Genomic DNA, 22,279 nt, shown 5'->3' with positions numbered 1-22,279 from the left:
ACCAGCTGAGCTACAAGGGAAGTCCCAGATTGCAATTAGAATACAGAGATTCAAGTTCCAGCTCTGACATTGACTAGTTCCATTATTTTAATCAAGTCAATATCCTTTCTGAGTAACAATTTCTTCATTTGTAAAATGGGGATAATACCACTTAGTTAGAGGTGTTTGAAGTACTAACTAAATGTATGCATGTGACTCACCAAGTATAGAACCTGATACAAAGTAGGGGTTCAATAAGCCTTTACTACTGGAAACTTGCTAGGAAATAAACATTGTATCAGGTGAGGGAGAGCAGGAAAACAAGAGGAATAGGATAAAGATGAGAAAGTCTGTATGATAGGGTTATCCGGAAGAAATGCTCATCAGACATGTAGAACACAAAAGCATTTTCCCTCCCCCTGCTCACAACCTGAGACCTACTCTGTCACAAAAAAACGGGCTAACAGGATCTTTTGAATTGGCACAGGTCTCTTGGTAGATGTTGGGATTCTCCAAACACTTGAGGCCCTGAAGATAATCCTAAGTGCTGGAATGTATTTCTGTTAAAATAAGAGCAAGTAATTTCTTATTCATGCCTGGACATCTCAGTAAATTGCATAATCCAATGTACTAATCTAGAGGATGAACCTTTTGAATAATAGCTCTTGTTCTCATGACAGTTCAATACAACTACATCCAAAAGTTGCATCAGAAGGTTGTATAAATGCTTCTATTAGGTTAAATAATTAAACCTTGGACTTTTACATCATAAATTATGTCTCTTGATGTTCCTTTAAACTAAATGTACCAAGAGACGGAAATCACACGTCCCTGGTCTTGTGGTGAAGGCCCTCTCAACATTGTCTCTGTGGCCTCTGGCCCCTCCTCCTATTATCCTCACTGTGGGGGAGAGGGTCAGCAGTGGGACTCAACTCAGAGGGCTCCCCTCTCCTTGCAGAGGGTGGGAAAGAGGGCCTCCGAAGGCTTCTTCCTTGCCTCCAATTCCCTGATCCCCAGCATTTTTCCCTTTAACACATTCTTCTGGCCTTTAGCATCTGCTGCATAATGTTTAGATTCTGAAATGTTACCACACATTTTTCTGTTTGAAAGTTACTGCATTTAGGTTAAATGTTGAATTTATTTTCTGTATCCAAGTGCTAGAGCTCTAGGTCATGAACATTTTCAAAATAAGTCATCTCAAAAATAAACATGCATAATTTCCATTATAGGTAATGATCTCTGTGGCTCAGGGCTACCAAGCTGAGCCCCAGCTCAACCTCCAGAACTATTTTGAAGGCCTAATACATACAGTGGCATTACTGGGGCTGATCCCAGCCATATGAAGTCAGTGTTTCAATTTTCCTTGTCAGCAGCTTCGTTGGCAGGACAAAGTATACGAGGTTTGCCAAAGCTAGCATATAGGTAGCTGGGCCTCCAAACAGATGTGTTCCCATTTCCTGTTATTCTCCCTTTGTCTTTCATTGGCACTTTCTGTTATGTATCAGGCCAAATTGTGATGCTTACTTGGATGTGCTCAAAACACATTGTACTCCTTTGCCATATGTAGTTGAACTTGAGAGTTATATCTGACCCATCATTTGAAGTCTTTGGAAACATTTCAGATTCCTTATCCTATGTCTGAATTATTACTTTAATCTTTTCTGGTGTTATCAGGGAAGCTGAGAGTTGGGGGGGAAAGAATAATGGAAATGAACATTACCTGACATTTGCCTTTCCTCAACTACCTTAATTTTTGCAAAGTCCTATATTCATGATATCTAACGTTTTAGTCCATGCGCCAGCTAAATAGCTGCATCAAAATTACCTGATATGGATGCTTACAACACCGATTTCCTGACCCCAAAGCAAATCTGTAGAATCAGACTTTCCAGTAGTAGGACCCTGGAATCTGTACATTTTTTTAACCTTTAGATTATCAACCAGGTTTAGGATTCACAGAGGTTCTCTTTGGCCCAAAACATTCCTAAGATGTCTAAACATGGCTTAGGTTACCACTGATCTGAATCTTTCCTAGGGCTCAATTTTAATCTGTAGCAGGATTATAACACCACAGTAGGTCTTTAAATCATCCTAGTTTGTCCCAGGGCTACTGTCAACTCCTGGAGGAGGCAAAGGCCTAAATGGGAAACACCTGTTACCTGCCAGGCTCTATTTGTGGATTTTCCATTTATAATATGGAAAAATATCATTTGTGATTTATAATCCTCTTATACTTTCCAAAAAGATACACCCTGGTGACTGGTGGGTCCCTTGTATACAGAAGGGAAAAAAAATGATGCCTGGGGACAGATGTTTGAAGGGGATAGAAAAAAGTTAAATTGAACTGCATGATGAGAAGGAGTGAGAGAGAGTGAGATGGGAACATCAGATCCAGGAAGAGGGAGACTATAGCCTGGAAAGTCAGACCCTGGAGAATAATGGGAGAGAAAGATCTGAGGCTCAGAACTGGTCTGTGTATAATTAGAATACAGAATAGAATTAGGATAAGTTGCTCTAACCCAACGACCTCAAAATATAATGGCCTAAATCAGATGGTTTATTTTGCTAACATTTAATAATTCAAATATGAATAGTTGTGGTTTCTAAGGTGGTTTGAGTTGTCAGTATTCTTTAGGTCACAGGAAATAGGAAAGAGTCCAGGACAAGAAACTTTATTGAGAAGATGACCTGGCAGTTGTATGTATCATTGTTATTCATACCACACACGCCTGACTTGGTATACTTAGTCACCACTGGATGCAAGGGAGGCCAAAATTATGCAATCCCTTTCCAGACAGCGATGTTCTCAGCTAAAAGTTGGAGGCTTCTGCTGCTAAAAGAAGAAGGGAATAGTGGGTATAATGTGACAATTAGCAGTCTCTACCCACTGAGCAAAAGATAACTAATAACTGTAAGTTTTGGAGTGACATGCTATGTCCTTCCTGTATCACATGAATGCCCACCTCAACTTTAGCCCCAAATCTTTAGTAAAATACACACTGTCCACTAACATTTTGGAGTGGTTTTCTTCTAGTGAATGTGAAGAGTGAAGTTTTGCTTCACATTTGGCACAGTGTTGAAAACAAACTCCATCCAGGGAGAGAGACAAATGAGTTGACATGTATCATTTTGACTTGTCCACACAACAGCCTCATCAAGGAGAAATCACCACCTCTTTATTAGATGAGAAAATGGAGGCTCAAAATGTTTAAAAAAACAAAACAAAAACCCACCTGGAAAGTGGCAAAGTCAGGGTTCCAGCAGATGAATGCCTGATTTCAAAGCCCTGCAGGACAGCACTGTGTTCATTCTGTTTGCTCTAGGCTCCCCCTCCTCCTAAGGAGAGAGTTATTTCACTCTGCTCCTTTGTATGTCTAATCTCCCTTTCATTTTCCACATGACCAAACCTCCTACAAAGCAAATTCAGAACCTCCTTGCGTGCATGTGTGCTCAGTCACTCCAGTCGTGTCCAAATCTTTGTGACCCTGTGGACTGACTGTAGCCCGCCAGTCTCCTCTGTCCATGGGCTTCTCCAGGCAAGAACGCTAGAATGGGTTACCATCCTCCGGGGGATCTTCCTACCCCGGGGATCGAACCCACATCTCCTCCATCTCCTGCACTGCAGGTGAATTCTTTACCCATTGAGTCTCCTGGGAAGCCCCCACACCTCCTTAAGCAAATGCTTTTAGATAGGAGAAAGACCTATTACTCACTTTGGAAACTCAACCTTTTGAAAGATTTTCCCCACCAAAGATTTGACAATTAACCTTTAAAAATAGTTTAACAAGGTCATAAGGAAAATTGGCTGAAATTTTGCCAGTATCTGCTCAGGGACATTCAAATGTGACAAATAATGACACAGCTGGGTGTTAAATTTGCTTCCATAGGTAATTAAGAAACACACATACTGTGCTATGGAGGTAAGAAAAAATCTAAGGTCTCTATGATTATAGTGTTTCCATTAGCTAAAGAGCTACTTTTAAAATAATGACTGTGCTTCCCAGTGTGACTAACTTTATCTCTGAGGTGACATTCTACCCAAAAGGGCATAACATTTCTTTCAACAAATCCATGAGTCTCCTGCCCATTAAAAACAAGCCATTCCATAAGAAGCCTGACCCCTCTCACCAGTGACACAAGAATCTGCTGTATATGACTTCCTCTAGTGAATGGAGAAATGTGGATGTATGATCAAAAGCTGGACACTAACAGGCATGGACCAAGGCTGTGTAAGGGTTTAGAATTATACTCAGCGCCCTAATTCTCAGCATGAAACTCAAAAAAGAAAAAAAAAAAAAGGAAAGAAAAGAGGAAACCTACCCTCACAATGCCTTGCTGAAAGCAGGAAACAGTCTCATCAGGGTCAGGAATTAAGGTCATAGGAGAACTTGTGAGTTACTCTGACAGAAAACTTCTCTTTCAGCTCAATTTGTGAGTGTTTATGTTTCTCATAAGAGAGATGATTTATTTAGTGATGTTTGCATCAGCCTCACCCTACATGATGTCTCTGAACACTAATATCTCAAAAAGTTCCCTGAAAAAACTATTTCTGTGGTTAAAGTTGGGAATGTTGCATATCCCATCACACAGTTTGAGATACACAAGATACTAGGGCCCTAAAAAAAAATCTTTTAAATTTTTGTTTAATGTACTCTTTCCAAAACTTTTTTGACCAAAGTCTTAAAAAAAAATACTGTTAATATCCTACCCCTCACTCCCAAACCTACCATATGATTTTCATTTAGTAATCAAGGGATATTTTTTAAAGAATAAATCCAGTTATGTCTCATACACAAACTGAAACATCTCCAATGGCTTCACATCAACTCAGCATGGAAATCAGAGTCCTGACTCAGGTACCCAGGGTCCTACACGCTCCGGTCTCTCACCTCCATCAACATCTGCCTAACACGCACCTCTCCGGGCCACACCTTGTTCTCTTTAGACTATGTCAAACACTCTTTTGCCTTAGGACCCTTTGCATTGCTCTTATTCTGCTTGCAGTATTCTTCCCCAGATATTTCTATGCCTTTCACACTTACTCTATTCTGATTGCCACTCAGCTGTCACTTTCTCAGAAAATTCTTACCTTTTGATATAAAATATCATATTTAAAACAATAAGTTTCTTCTCTGTCCTTTAGCTTTTTATTTACCTCATCTTATTTTTCTTCATAGTATACTATTCACTACATGAAAATGTAGAATTATTTGTTTATATTCTTAATTCACATCTGCCCTACTAGATGTGATCATAGATCTTTTCTGTTTTGATTGCTTCTTTATCCACAACATATATCCCCGACACATAGCAGGTGCTCAATAAATAAACACTGAATGAATGAATGGATATCCCACTGGATCAGCATCTAATGGAATACATTCAGGAGCTTTTGGTTCTTATAATGCAAAACAACTGATAGATTTGAATAATTTAAGCAACCAACTAAATTCAAACAAGCAAGGAAAGAAGAATTCATAAAACCAGTTGTTTGGTTAATAAAAACTAATCGATAAAAAATATTTTGGCTAATCATTTTTACTGCGAAGAACTGTTTCCCAAAATAAGCTTTAATCTTTTTCTGCTGAGATAGATGAGGTTTTAATTCCATAGAGGTGTTGTTTTCCTACTTTTTTTATAGCTGGAAATTTTTCTGCTCTCATAACCTACCTAAAGTTCTGTGAATTACAATCTGGCTTGATCTCCACTGGAGAATATTCAAAGCTTCTATGACCTTCAGTAAGGAAAGATGCAAAGTACACTTCTGGCAACTGAAATCTGAAGTAGGTAAAATCTTGAATTTTGTTACATTGTTACTTAAGAGGCCTTGCATCAAGAAATCAGTGGTGCAATTTCACATTATTTGAATTATGATTCCAGTGATCTTTTTGTGAACTCAGAGTTCAACTATTATAACTCTTGAAAAATCAAAGAAAAGCAATTAAATAAAGATGTGTTTCCTTGAATTTACCACAAATTGAGAATGGAGTCTTAGTCATGCCATCATCAACATTGTAAGAAATAATTACCCTGACTTCAAAAAGTGTCACTCACTATCCCTGAAAAATTACCTGCTTGAAAGACAAAATAAACCAGCATTGACAGTTGCTACTAAATTCCTCCCCCAGAAAGCCCTAATTTCCAGCTGCCACTAAAAAAGAAAAATGATTACCATACTCTTCTGCTTGCTTGGTAATAGTTTAGAAGTTGATTTTTCAGACAGCTTAGGAAAAAATTTGATGAAAAGCCTCATTTTTCATAATTATAGGAATAGTACATAGTGAGCAGGAAAGAGGGAAAATCTTTTATGTGTGAGAATGTCATCATCACTAGAAGCTTAGGTATAGATGAATGACTTGGATGGACTCGAATCCCAATCAGTCTAAGGATAGGAGAATAAAAAGGTTAAGGGGAAATAGAATAAAGCAACAAGATATCAATTTGAAAGTTTCAAATGAGACATAGGAAAAGGTTATAGATATAACAAAGGCTTACAGTGGTCCAGGCTCTGTTCTATTTTAAAACTTATAATAAAGACGTGAGGCAGGAGCTTCTATATACCCCATTCTTTAGATGAAGAAACTGAGGTACAAAAGGGCCACATAGCTTGTTCAGTATCTCACTGCCACGGGTCTCAGATTCCAGTTTCAACCCAGGCATTCTGGTTTAGCATGCAGGCTAGAAATATTGCGTAAAATACTGGAGAAGTTCAAGAGACTGATTGTATGCAGAGATTTGTAGGAAACAGCCAGATAAAAGCTGGTTTTACAACACTAAAAACAAACTTTTATTTACAAAAAGATGATAAAAAGAGTTCAAGGGCACATAGGTGAAAAAGATTTTGTGAGGAGGTTTCTTAAGCAAAATGCACCTTTTGAGCCCCAGGCCCTCTTCCTTTAAGAGTGACGGGTGATCTGTTTCACCCTAGATAATATACATGTTTCGATGCTGTTCTCTTGAAACATCCCACCCTCGCCTTCTCCCAGAGTCCATGTAAATCCATGGCTAATTCATTTCAATGTATGACAAAAACTACTGCAATGATGTAATTAGCCTCCAACTAATAAAAATAAATAGAAAAAACAAACAAACAAACAAAAATAATTAAAAAAAAAAAAAAAGAGTAACGGGTGGCTCCAGGCCCCTCAAAACAAATCCAGGCATCAAGAGATGGTTAGGAAGAGGGGTTCAACAAGACCACTCAGAGAGCCTTTGCTATTAGGGATGGAGTAGACTGATATCTGACCTTTGTCTCTGGAAATCTGGAAGGCAGGACAAATAGGCTCAGGAGCAGCTTTGATGGTGGGGCTAAGGCAAGTTTCTGCAGCTTATTGAAAGTTACTATACTCCTCTCTTAAGGTGGGTCAAAGAATGTGTGATTTTCTTCTCCTGAAACAGAATGGAGAGAGAGTTAAACTGGAAAATCTGGGTTTGTTTTGTTCATGCTATTTTCCTGGTACCTAGCTAGAGTACTGCTTGTCTTAGTGGCTAGAACAGACTGTTCAGTGAATATTTACTAATTTTATAAATTAATATTAATTTATTATAGAATATTATTTTATAAATGACATGCATATTTATTGATTTATGAAAAGCTAATATAAAATATTAATAGTACAAAATTAAACAGAAACCTCAGTTAAGTAGTACTGGGAGACCAGAAGAGGGAGCTCTCACACCCTGTGATAATAGCGGAAGCAGAGCTTCCCTGAGAGCTCGGTTGGTAAAGAACCCACCTGCAATGCTGGGAACCACGGTTTGATTCCTGGGTTAGGGAAATACTCTGGAGAAGGGATAGGCTCCCCACTTCAGTATTTTTGGGCTTCCCTTGTGGCTCAGCCGGTAAAGAATCTGCCTGCGATGTGGGAGACCTGGGTTCGATCCTTGGGTTGGGAAGATTCCCTGGAGAAGGGAAAGGGTACCCACTCCAGTATTCTGGCCTGGAGAATTCCATGGGCTGTATAGTCCATGGGGTCACAAAGAGTCGGACACGACTGAGTGACTTTCATTCATGGGAGAAGGGCTTCCCTGGTGGCTCTGGCTAAAAAATATGCCTGAAATGCAAGCGACCCAGGTTCAATCCCTGGATCAGTAAGCTCCCCTAGAGAAGGGAATGGCTACCCACTCCACTAGTCTTGCCTAGAGAATTGAACTGACATAGGAGCCTGGCAGGCTACAGTCCATGAGGTCACAAAGATTCAGACATGACTGAACAACTAACACTTCCCTCGGAAGTAAAGGGGCTTGCCTGGTGGCTGAATAGGAAGAAAGATGGGAGAATTTACACCATGGAAATTGTCAGACACTACAGAGCAGCCACCCAACCTCTTACCCCAACCAGAAGCTCTTTGTTAAACATTCAGCAGAATCCTCCCTTGCACCACTAGTTTCACCGAGTTTCACAGGCAAGTGCAATAAAAATTTCTAAGGTTCCAATCAATGTAATCTTCCTGAAACCCTTTTAGAGAATAGAAAGATGAAATACTCCTAAATTCATTCTGTGAATACAGTGACTGGGAGCCAAACAAGAAAGGGAATGCAAGCTCATTTTTCTCATATAAGCATCCTAAGCAAAATGTTAATAACTGTAATGATACAGTACATAAAAGTCAATGGTTAACTTGGATACATTCCAGGAATGCAAAGATGATTAGTGTCATAAACTTTATAAATGTAATTTGCCAAATTAACAGATTAAAGGAGAAAAAGTCATAGGACCTTTTTTAAAGACCCAGTAATAAGATGATAAAATTTAACATAAATTCAGGATAAACCCTCAATATAATATGATAATAATGGGTAACTAAACAACAACAACATACTCCACAGTAAACATCACCTAGATTGAGAAAAATAGGTGAAGAGGCCCATTGTTATAGCTTCTACTAGCACTTTATTGGCGGACTTAGAGCCAGAAAAATAGAAACTAAGATGATAAGAATTGAAAATAAAAAATAGATACTATTGAAGGCACTATCATTTACATAGGAAACCCAAAACAGTCTACAGATAATTTACTAGAAATAGTGAAAGAAGTTACAAAGTTAGATATTCATTTCTCTATACCAGGAAAAAACTTAGACAATTTAAAAGAAGTTTAAAACTTCTCTTTAAAATAGCAATCAAAACATCAAAGATATAAACCTAACAAAAGATGTAAAAACATCTTAGGAAATTTATAGACAGCATTGAAAGACATTGAAGAAGAGTGAAATAGACAAAGAGATACACATATTCATGAGAGGAAGGGGAAAGTAAAGGGTCCAAACTATCCAGCCTCATTTTGGAGCTGTGGTAACTGTGTCTTAGTAGAGGAATAGAAAAGCTGATCAGTATATAGATTGAGACACACCCATAATATGTGGAACTTCAATACATATATGAAAAAGCTAGGATGCCAGATCATCTGGAAAGAAGGCTTTTCAGAACATGGAGCGATCATAAAGGGGACACATGAAATGGAATTCCTCCCCACACTGCACCCAGGATCAGCTGCAGAGGCTTCTGTACTTTGGGAAATCAGTGCAGCCATATCCTGTGAAGCTGGACATAGTCCTAGACCCAGCAATTCTCCTCCAAGGTGTGAGCCCAAAAGAAACTTCTGCACGTGTGCACCAAGAACCCTGTACTGAAATGTTCATAGCAACCCTGTCATATAGGGGCAAAAACCTAGAAACAATAACATTGAAAGGGGAATGGATAAATTGCGTTCTTATGGTATGCTTATATAATAAAATTAGAATATCCAAACAAATGAGCTCCACCTAGACACGTTTACTAATAAATATTGGCAATAAAATTTTAAGTGAAAAAATAAATCATGGAAGGTTATGTACATCTTCATATTTTCTTTTTATAAATTTTAAAATGGTTAAAAAATTTTGATGAACAGATATGGTAGAAATATGCCACAAGAGGGAGGGAGGTTCAAGAGACAAGGATATATGTATACTTGTGGTCGAGTCACATTGTTATATGGAAGAAACAAACACAACATGTAAAGCAGTTATCCTTCAAGTAAAAATAAATTTAAAAAATATATATGTACTAAGAAAAATAAAATAAAAAGTATACTACAAGTAAAGGAGAATGATAAATTTGGGATAGTAGTTGTCTTAGATAAGAAAGAAGAGGTATGAGATGGGAAAGACACATATTAGCTATTTTCAATGCTGTAGTCTCATATTTCTTGTCATGACTACATGAGTGTTCCTCCTAGGGAAATGGTTCAAAATGACCTTGGAAAATGACCTTGAGTGAAATAGTAATGAGAGTGGGTCATAAATCAATGATCAAAATTAATCAAATTCTATGATTCTAAAATTAAAATAAGAACCTTTTAAAATAAGAATCCCATTAAATGTGTTATAGAAGGGGGCTACCAAGGCACAGAGAAGTCTAGTAACTTAATATAAGTGGTGGAACCAAGATTTGTAATCCAGATGATCTGACCCAAAAGCCCAGGATCTTAGTCATTTGCCCCTAAAAGGGCAGAATTACATCCTGTTCACATCACTGTTAGCACCGTGCGGAATGTACAGATGTGAAAGAGAAAATTAAAGTAAAAAGAATATGAATCATAGCAGCAATGGATGAATCAGACAGTATCTTTTGATGAACTTAGAAAGCCCATGTGCCATAACTACTAGACTGCAGGTAGACACAAGAGGCAGCAAAGAACCTATATAATCTACAGGAACCAGGGAGCCTGAAGATACGAAGAGCACAGAATTTGGAATGAGCAGAGTGACAGGAGAAGATATTGGGAAGCGAGCCTGAGACCATGTCTGACAACCAAGATGTTAGCAATCCTTAGAAAGAATTGGTGGTTAAAATAGAAGCTACCACTGCATAATGTAAGTGATCCATTCTGGGTACATGTGATCCAAATATCAGCTGGAACTATGCTGTTTTCTAATATTTAGTTAAATCTTCATAAAATGTTACATTCCCTTTCTCCCATACATACCAATTTCAAAGGGATCCTTGAGAGCTCACCTTTCCTCTGGTGCCTACATTTGAGTGTCTGCACCTATGAGTTCTCAAACTCACTCACATCTTACTTCCAATGACTGTCCTGTTCTCTGTTGTCCATAAAATCCCAGACACAGAACATACCTCCTTTTATACTATTTCTCCCAAAACTATTCTCAGAAGGCATTCCGTACACTGCTTTAGTACAACAACTAATTTTAATTTTATTTATTTTTATTTTTATTTTTTCCAATTTTAATTTTAATATTACACATCCCTGTTCAGATGTCCTTTTATTGTACTTTTAATGTCCACCAGGCATTCTTCAATGACCACCCTTGCCCGCGGATTTCAGCCAATGGCTGTGCATCTTCATTCTCTTTTTTCTTCACCTGCCCTCTAATTTCTTCCTTGGCTCAAATTCAGTTTCATGCTGATTTCTCATACAGAATAGTTTAGCTATCTCTTCCTCCCTTACTTAACAAGAGCACCCAAACTCTGTCAAAACACTCCACCAAGGTATTTTTCAAAACAAAGATAATCCCTTTCTTAAGTTCTATCCTTGTGCCATTTAATATTTCTCCACTAAGCAATAAACAGCTGCTACTAAAATCTCCTGATGCCTCCCTACCACTTTCTTGGATCTTTTGCTGAGACCTGAGACCTCCTTCCAACAATCCAGCCATTGATAAGATAGAGATCTTAGAAGGCTTTGCAAGCTAAGTTGCTTCAGGCGTGTCTGACTCTTTGACCCTGTGGACTATAGCCTGCCAGGCTCCTCTCCTTGGGATTCTCCAGGCAAGAATACTGGAGTGGGTTGCTATTCCCTTCTCCAGTGGATCTTCCCCACCCAGGGATCAAACCCAAGTCTCTTACATCTCCTGCATTGGCAGGCAGGTTCTTTACCCTTTAAACTGAATTTATTGCCACTAGGATCTAAGGTCGGAGAAGGCAATGGCACCCCACTCCAGTACTCTTGCCTGGAAAATCCCATGGATGGAAGAGCCTGATAGGCTGCAGTCCATGGGGTCGTGAAGAGGCGGACACGACTGAGCGACTTTACTTTCATTTTTCACTTTCATGCATTGGAGAAGGAAATGGCAACCCACTCCAGTATTCTTGCCTGGAGAATCCCAGGGACTGGGGAGCCTGGTGGGCTGCCGTCTATGGGGTCGCACAGAGTCGGACACGACTGAAGTGACTTAGCAGTAGCAGCAGCAGTAGGATCTAAGGTAGGAATGTTTATATTAAAAAATGGAGACTTCTGGTTTCTCCAAAACCTCCAATATGGCAATAACTTCTGTACTCTACATGGCAACAACTATCTGGATTGGAGTAGTCATTCCCCGTAGACAGAACCTGTACTTGTTTATTTATATTATCTGTCAGGCCCGAGGCTATTTGAGTATGTGATCCACAGTATATAGAGTGCTTTCATGTTCCCTAAATTTTTTATTGCCTGCCTGATTAAATTCAGTTTAACTCAATAAATCTTTTAAAACCTAAAGTAGTTGGCACTAAGAAGAATGAAATGAGTTATAGTTTAGACTATCAAAGAACCTCTTAGTCTAGTGAGGGCTACAGACACTTCAAAGGAGAATTTCATAAGTAATATGATGAAAGAAACAATAGAAGTAGGTACAGGATGGTACAGGAACTGATAAAGAACATTTCATTCAACCCAGTTCACCAGGGAAGGCTTCCCTGGTGGCTCAGATGGTAAAGCATCTGCCTACGACGTGGGAGACCCGGGTTCAAGCCCTGGGTCAGGAAGATCTCCTGGAGAAGGAAATGGCAACCCACTCCTGTATTCTTGCTTGGAAAATCCCATGGATGGAGGAGCCTGGTAGACTACAGTCCATGGGGTCACAAAGAGTCGGACGCGACTGAGCGACTTCACTCACTTCACTCACTACCAGGGAAGGTTCTGATATGAGATGAGTTTACAAGATGATGAGTTTAGAAGGATAGGGAGAAGACAATTCCAGACAGAAGAGCAGGTTTAAAAAAGGGAAGAAGACATAAAACAGCAGATGGAGTAGGAATAAGTGCAAGGGTTTGGTTTGGTTTGGTTTGGTTTTTTAACAGTCTGCAATTTCTGACACCACAGCCCTATTTTAACCTATGGCAAATTTCTTGTTGACTAGACTTTAACCCCAAGTTTTATCTTTATTCCTTTCTTATAGGTGTTTCCTCAACCTTGATCCACTCCAGGATGTACTAGTTTCTACCAGTGTTAATTTTCCATTCTGCCTTCACAGTCACCCTCCAGAGAAGTGTGAACCCCCCCATACACACACACTTTAAGAAAAATGTCACGACACCACTTCCAGGCCTATGACTTTTCAAAAGGAATTCAAGCCAATATGAGTCAACTTCATCTTCTTGATCGACCAGACTCTATCTTCAAAACTAGATGAGTGTTCTATGATTTCTCTCCTAGTAGTTAACAAATCTCTTTTAAAATACTATACATGTTTAGTATTAAAGCTCATGGATCAAACTCAATAAGATAGTGTTACTATAAATTTGTTCCATTTGTTGCTTAGCTCATAGAGCCCCTACTATAATACAGTGTTCTTAAAAGCATCATGGGGGAAGAGTTTTGTCTTGTTTACTGCTGCATCCACAGTTCTGCAAACAGTATTTGACATGTAGTGCTCAACACATTACGTATTTAATTAATGAATAAGATTTGTCAAGGATTTTAAAAATATATTTTTGTAGTTTCACTTGCATAACTGTTTAAAGTGCAACCAAGTCTCACCATCTTTATCAAGCAAATAAAATTAGTGTGAATGAAGGGTTAAAGTATAGACCATAAATGTTTCTTCTTGTTGATATTTAAAAGAAAATTTGGTATTTAAATCACAGGCTTACTTTAGAAAAGACAGATGATCAGTTGCAGAATTATTTCAATCTCTTTGTATGGTGTAGGGATCCAAGCAACTAAGATAACTAAATCTTTCTCTTCAAATTATAAGATATATCAAGTGGTAATCTGGGAATTATTTTGTTGTGTTATTTATAAGGTATTTCAAGGAGAGAACCAAATGGACATAATAGCAGCACTTTAGGGAAATAACCTGCCCTCTTACTTCCTGATTACCTATCTATTTATACACAATCTTGTTCCAGAAAAGATGGATTGTGGCTTGCAAAGTTACATAAAATACCTAGATAGCATAGATTAAAGCAGAACAAAAGGAAGGAAAAAAGGACATAAAATGCTACTAGAAAGAGTGCTAAAATGCAAAATATACTTCATGAAAGCTCATACAATTGCCGTAGCTGAATCAAACTTGTCCCTGAGCAGTCTGTCAAGTCCATGGGAGAATGGAAACCTGATAGTTCCTCAGTGCACCGGGTTCATAACTTAGAAATAGTGATTTATCAGGATGAGTGCAATGATTATTGTTGTAAGATCAGACAGGATGTGTTCATCCTGTGGACAAACATGCAAGAAGATAAATTGTCAAGGTCATTTATTCATTTTAATCTATGAGAACGTATTTTAACTGTAAATTTTTTTTAATGGCTCAGCCTTAGTTCATACTAGCCAGGACCTTAACTCTGCCAGGTCTGGGCTTGTGTGGGAATATTTCCTGATTAACTCTTAAGAAGCAAATAAAAATCAGAGGATTTGGCTAGACTGGTAGCCATGCAAGTAGTACTAGAATCAAAGTCTATTTGAATGAAACCTATAATGCAAAACATTTTCTTTTAGCAAATTAGAATCTGTCCAAGGATGGAACAGCACATTCTAATTAATGGTCTGTGTAGCAGACAGATTTAAGTTCGGAGGCACAGGAAACTTCGACAGACTTCTCCCTACTAATAATACAAATCAGTTTTGCTCCATTTTGAGGCCATAAAAATGTCTAAGACTTTTAGGAAATTTCACGAGAGGCCCATGGAATGAATATATGCCTACTATCTATGAGATTTTTTTTAGTTTCGTGATTTTAGTTTAACTCTCAAACTTCTTTGAGTTAGATAGGTTGGTTTCATCATCTTCATTTTGCTGATAAAGAAAATGAAGGCAAAAACTTAACCAATGACACAACCAGGAGCAACCAGAATTTGAATCCAAGTCTGTCCAACTCCAAAACTTCTGTTTTGTCTTACAAACCCACAGAGTTCAAGTCCTATATAAGCATTTAAAAGCATGAAGTTAGTGGCTTGAAGTATGTAGCAACTTTAATCCTAGTTGGGTCTGCCCTGGTGGCTCAGATAATAAAGAATCTGCCTGCAATGCAGAAGACCTCGGTTCGATCCCTGGGTTGGGAAGACCCCTATAGAAGGAAATGGCAACCCACTCCAGTATTTTAGCCTGGAGAATTCCATAGACAGAGGAGCCTGGTGAGCTAAAATCCATGGGGTTGCAAAGAGTCAGACACGACCGAGTGACTAACGTTTTCACTTTATTTCTAGTACTCATACATAAGTATTAGTCTTTCCTTCAGAATAAAGAGGATACTTCATTGTCATGGGAAAAAGTCTTGCATTGTCCATTTATGTAGAAAAGTCTACGTAAAGTACTCTGAACAGAAGAGATCAAAATGAATATACTTGCTCTGTTTATAATGGTTCATTTTTAAATATTGTTTTATAGAAAAAAATGGCACAGATAGCTCTTAATATAATCACAAAGGCAGAGAACATTCTCTCACTTCATCTTGAATATCAAATATCATAAGGAACCTTTCTAAAGGAATGTAGCTATTGCTATAATAAATTCACCTTTAGCTTCGCCCTCTTTCCAATTATTGAAAGACATCAATTCTTCAGCACTCAGCCTTCTTTATGGTCCAACTCTACATCCATACCTGACTCCTGGAAAAACCTTTGAAACTACTGAAAAACCATGTAGTCAAAAAGCTTTGACTATATGAAAAATCTACTATATGGAAAATGTACCTCAACAAAATTCCTTTCAAAAAAGAATAAGGTACAGAATAAATTATAGATTTTTTTTCAAGAAAACTGGGGTGAGGAGGTAGAACTGCTACATGGATTCGTCCTCTGAACAATATGTCAAATCTCACTGGTCACTAACTTCCCTCTACTCAGAGCTTTTCCATGCCCCTACATTTATGATTATGTGTTTTGAATGAGTTGAAAGAGGAGCATTCACACTTTGCCACATGTTTTTCTCCTAGCTTTTAATGTGGATAATATTCTCATTTATTTATTAATTCACTTTTAGTCACAGCCCACCTAATGGTATGCTAATCTTTCCATGGCTTTTTTTCCCTAGAAATACACATGGCTATTAAAGCAGCAACTGTTCTTTCAGTTTCTTCTGAATTATATAAACCACTAGATTTACAGACGGTAACCCAGTAGTTCCAGTTTTTCGGAGACTTTCTAGATTTAAGCACCGAAAGGCCCATGTCCACAGAACTCCTTGATCCCAGACAAATTGGAACAGTTGGTATTTCTGCACCATTCATACTGAACAAATGTATTGCAATTGTCTTTAAAATATTCCAAACCATTAGAAAGTGAAGTGCCGTGAAAATATTATTGGACTCAGAATCACAGGATAGCATCCTGTTTTGCCTTACATTCTGTGATTTCAGCAAGTTAATCAAACATGCAAGGTTGTCATTTATAAAAAGAAATTGAAATATTGGTCTTCATTATATTAGGGCTGTTATGAAGGTCAAATGTAGTAATGGTCATGCAGACAGAGTCTTGATGAAGAAAATTCTATGTATGTTATCTTTTCTGATCTTAAAATTTAGTACTAAATGGTATTCCTATGAATTCATGATGGTTACTAAAATTCAGAAGTTAAAATGAAGTTATATGCATGAAATTTTTGTTCTTTCATAGAGATATTTCATATCCAACCATATCTATAAGCAACTTTATGTTTAATCAATACAGTAGTAAGAATTCACGTCTCTTCTGGTATTAGAATACTCTGTCATGAGAGACCCCAAACCATCCCTTTAACATTTGGACTACAAATATCTTCTCAGCTCAAAATGGATAAGTTAGAAGAGATTGTTTTAAGTACTGCTCTTGCCAGTGAGAATTTCACATATACTTATAAAAGACGTTTTTCTAGGATGATCATTTTTCCATAAGTTGAATGATGTGCTGGTAAGGCACCAAGCTTCTGAAAACTGATTTCTGACCATCCCTTTATGAGTTGTATGACCTTAAGCCAGTTACGTAGCCTCGCCATGCCTATAACCCTGCATCTGTAAAATGGGAATAATAATCATACCTCCCACATAGGACTGTTATGAGGACCACATGGTTGGCAACGGGAGAAGAGTGTAGAACAATACCTGGCACAATGCAAGTATTCTAAAAATTGTCAATATTTTACCGTCCTTATGACTGTCAGTAAATCACAGCACTAGGCACTAAGAACGAGCTATTGAATACATGTGACTACTGCTCTCAAGAAGGGTATTGGGTATGATAAGTGCTTTTGGTAGGACCCAGAGTCATAGTGTCAGGCAAGGCTATTCTAAAGAATACTATGCTTAGTCTCTCCCTTTAACTCAAGGAAAGGTTCTAATCTAAGCTTAGTAGGTTTGCTTGTTGAAAACCTTAATCCCAAGTCATTTCCAGGTTTTTAATGTGTTTAGTCTTCAATAACTTCTCCTCCCAATTTGAACATCAGGACTTCTGACATTTCAACTACATACCAGGGTCAGTGAAAATAGCTTCTGCTCTATGTCAATGCCTTCTATTCTGACTATTTGAGTTAATAATTTGATTCCTCAGTGCTTCAGACCCTTTCCCCAGCTTGTCTTCTTCAAGGATGTTACCAGAACATCAATAGTTTCTCCATTAGAAAGCTGAAGAATTGGTTTCCACATAATTCAGTAAAAACATGAGTATAACTGAGGATGTCTCACTCACACACCTGACAATATCACCTGTGGTCGTGGTGACAACTTGGGACAGCAGCCCCCAGCTCCACTCAGACTCCGCCGTCGCTGCTTTCCCACCCTCCCCTCATCCCCTCTCTAGTTCTGCAGTGAGAGTCAACTTTTACCACACAAAGGGAAATGATCAGTGACTTCTTGCTCTGTACAATTACTGAAAGTGCAATCATTATTATAATATCTCTTGCTGAAATGAAGCCCATCATATCTCATTTGGTTTTATTAATTGCTGAACATTTTCTTTAATTCTCTTAACAACATAGCACCTACCACTGAGTTTTCTTTATTGGAAAAATAAGTGCCTTAAAGACAGTAATTAGATCTTTTCCCTTTCTTCCACCTTGTTTATTTATTTATTAAGGGCAAATAAGGACAACTACTTAGGAGGGAAGCAACAACTACTTAGTTGCTTCAGGGAAGCCTACAAGGCAAATACGAAGCTTGGTGCCCAAGTCCAGTCTCATATTCCATTGCCCCGGGGCCGTGATTCAGCTGAGCCCCACCACACCCAGGCTGCCTTCCTGATTTCCTTCATGGCCCAGCAGAAGCATCATCCAAGAATCAGAAGATCATGAAGTTATATAGGCTTAGAGCTGAGTCTCTCCAAACAAAAGTGATCCAATCAGTTAGTTTTCACCTTGTTTACATTTCTTGTTAGGGCTCTTGAGTGATCCGAGTTTGACAATGTACCCTGGGTTTACCTTATGGAGGTTCTCACATTCTCCCTTTGCTCATGTACACTCCTCTTGCCACATTCCAGACAGCTTTATCATGTTTGGTTCTCTTAATTAATGAAGTTTTTCTTTTACTATCTTACCAATAGGAGAACTATTTCTTTATTTTGTTTAAATTCCTCATATTCTGGAGGCCAAAATTCAAATCCCTTTACTCTGTCCTCCTTTAAACAACAAGAGTAATCAATTACTACTGAGTTCTAATGACTCCTCTTCCATGGATTTTTATCACATCTTCCCCCTTCTTTTCTAAAACATTTTTTTGGTTAAAGTATAGGTGCTATACAATATTATTTGTTATAAGTGTATAATGCAGTGTTTCACAGTTTTTAAGGGTTATACTCCATTTATAGTCATTATAAAATATTGACTATATTCCTGGGTTATACAATATATCTTTGTAGCTTGTTTTATACCTAGTAGTTTGTACCTCTTACTCCCCTGGCCCGTCTGCCCCTCCCTCTTCCTCTCTCCCCAGGGTCACCACTAGTTTGTTCTTTATATCCGTAAGTCTGCTTCCTTTTTGTTATATTCATTCACTAGTTTTTTTTGTATTTTTTAGATTACATATATATATATGTATGAAATGCCACAATTCTAATAAGGCCAACAATGATAACTATAGTTTATAAAAGCTCTACCATGGGTCAGGCACTTTGCCCATATTATCTCTAAATCCTTGCTACTTCCCACCATGCAATGAAGGGCTTATTACCTCTCCTTGGTTTTTTTGTTTCACTAATTATGATACAACATATGCATATTTAGTTAATTTATCTATATGCTTATTGGTTGCCTCAACCAACTTGAATGTAAGCTTCATGAGGACAGGGATATTTGTCAGGCTCACTGCTGTGTCACTAGTTCCCAGAACAGGTATCAGGTTGGCAAGGACCAAATATGTTGCCCATTGTTTTAATTTAGAACACTTATCTGTCACCTAATAAATATTTGTTGAATTAATTAATGAAATCAAGAATGGCATTCAGGACTCCTTTTCTACTTCTGTCTAGTTATATTCTATATTTCATATTTCATCCCTAATTGGTCCACCTTTCATTATTTATTCTTCTTAAATTTCAGGTTATTTTGGAAATGTACTGATACCAATTATATTGATGTCACTGCATCAGTTGAAATTCAATCAGATAAAGAGAACCACTGCTACTGCTAAGTCACTTCAGTCGTGTCCGACTCTGTGCGACCCCGTCCCTGGGATTCTCCAGGCAAGAACACTGGAGTGGGTTGCCATTTCCTTCTCCAACGCATAAAAGTGAAAAGTGAAAGTGAAGTCACTCAGTCATGTCTGACTCTTCACGACCCCATGGACTGCAGCCTACCAGGCTCCTCCGTCCATGGGATTTTCCAGGCAAGAGTACTGGAGTGGGGTGCTATTGCCTTCTCTGAAACAGAACCACTAGAGGAACCCATAATATGAAGGCATTTGTCAGAGGAACTTGACCTTCTACATTTGTGAGAGCAAATTAAGTGGTTCCTGTAAGGTTTTCTGTCTTTGCATCTGATATTAGAGCTCAAAGTCTACTCATTGGCCAACCAGGAAGGGAAGATGGAGATAAAGTGGGAGAGACAAAAAAAGTTGGAATCTATAAATATAACCTGGAATCCACAAAGACCTGAAACCTATATCATTTCCTATTGCCTTTGACCTTGATGGAATGGGTATCTGCAAAAATCTAGGCCTTTCATCATGGAGTTGAATACACAAGCCTGGTTCAGGATTCAGAGACACTGAAAAAGGATCCAGAGGTAAGGGATGTAGCTGTAGGCCTGGCGGCTGCCTCACAATAATAAAATGAACTAGCAGGTATGTGACACATTGTATAAGTTACAGAATAGCTATGGCTTCACTTCTGTCCTCCACATGCCCTACAGGTTCTTTCTTGTGGCCCACCCTGTCTACAAATGTACAGAAAAGGGAATCTGAGAAATATAGCTTACTGTGGGCAAGCTAGTACATTACAAAGCTTCCTCGTATATCTTCCAATTAATTGGTCATGACAACTTTGAGTTGCATTCCTATTTTGTCAGTTATTAACAATCCACCCTAATTCAGACTAGAAACTTGAGGAACAATGTTTCCTTCTTTTATGAAGATAGTGACAGTACTGCTGAATTCCTATTAACTTCTCGCTGTACCATACCACTTAAAATTTAATTAGATATTCACTTAACTTCTCTCTTGGTTAGAAACGCATTTGTCTGCAAATTTTAACCAAAACAAACAAACAAACAAAATCATGCCTTAAATAAAGTAAAAATTTCTTTCTTTCTCACAAAAAAAGCGAAAAGTCTAGAGCTGGTCTTTCCATGGTCATCAGAAACCCAGACATTTTCTATCAATAAGTCTTAGCATCTTCCAAGTTACTTTATGACCCATGATAGCTTCTAGATCTCCAATCATCATACTTACTTTTCAGGAAGAAATAAAACTCAAAGGGTTTATCTCCTAGATCCCTTACAGCTTCCTTGAAACTTTTCTAGAAATTCTGAGAAGTCATTTCCACTTGTATCTCAGAGCTTCAACAGAAGTTGAGAATCATAGCCCAGAGCTAAGCATGTTGTTCAAGGAAAAATGAATATTAGGAAGCGAACAGCATTGTCTGCCACAATTTCTAAGAAATTCTCCTTACACAAAGCATAGTGACCAAGACTAGATATAGCTTTCCTCCCTAAGGATGAGAATATTATCAAATATAATGGTGGGCTTTACAACAGCTAATTTTGTGGTAGGTGACTTCATTCAAAGATTTTGACAAAGACATTTGAAGCTCTACCCTTACAATATGGTTATTACAAAGAAACCTCTCAAACTCTTAAGCTGAAGCAGTGGAGATAATACACAAACCCAAATATTTCCATCAAACTCATGGAATGTTAATTACTTGAAAGCTGTGCAAAGTGTTAGAGTCAGTGGGAATACAGGTGCCTGGCACCATGGAAACTGGAGGCTGATTCAAACAGGACTGTGGATGGGCTGGCATATCGAGATCCAATGAAAACCATCATATGAACCAGACTGTGGAGAGTTTTGTTGCTGTTGTTTAGTCACTAAGTCATGTCTGATTCTTTGTGACCTCAAGGACTGTAGCTTGCCAGGCTCCTCTGTCCATGGGATTTCCCAGGCAAGAATGCTGGAGTGGATTGCCATTTCCTTCTCCAGGGGATCTTCCCGACCCAGGAATCAAATCCACGTCTCTTGCATCTCCTGTGTTAACAGGTGGATTCTCTTCACAGCTTTCCCACCATGGAAGTTGTAGGAGAGTACAGGAGTGCATTAGTTTACCAGAGGGCATTTTTCTAGTTAATAGAAGGGAGGGGCTCTGAGAAGAAAAATTTGGTAAGAATTCTGAGGGCCTGCAGAAATAGAGGAAGCTATGCAAGCTTGACTTTGGTCACAGAATTAGTGTCTATTTAATATCACAACACGTGAGCTTGAACTACCCACCCACAAAAGATGATTATTCATCCACCTGATCAAAAACACCTCATCAAACATTTTTTGTCTTCATTATTAAGAAAGTTTTACCAGACAAAGCATAATCTTAATGAAACCAATATAATGTTCTATCTTTGCTTTTACTGCCATCCTCCTCAGGCATTTTAAACTGATAAGAACAGATACTACACTTGATCTTAGCCAAAAGGCCGAGAAGCGAT

General features: G+C 38.2%; 1 pseudogene; it reads right to left on the bottom strand.

Annotated features, from left to right (window-relative positions):
- Positions 1-22,136: 22,136 nt before the first annotated feature.
- Positions 22,137-22,279, bottom strand: LOC139038532 (U2 spliceosomal RNA; annotated as a pseudogene).

Source organism: Odocoileus virginianus, chromosome 15 (assembly GCF_023699985.2).
Source record: "Odocoileus virginianus isolate 20LAN1187 ecotype Illinois chromosome 15, Ovbor_1.2, whole genome shotgun sequence".
NCBI classification, from domain to species: domain Eukaryota; kingdom Metazoa; phylum Chordata; class Mammalia; order Artiodactyla; family Cervidae; genus Odocoileus; species Odocoileus virginianus.
The sequence above is the reverse complement of the archived record's forward strand: the minus strand, read 5'-3'. Positions and strand labels throughout refer to the sequence as shown.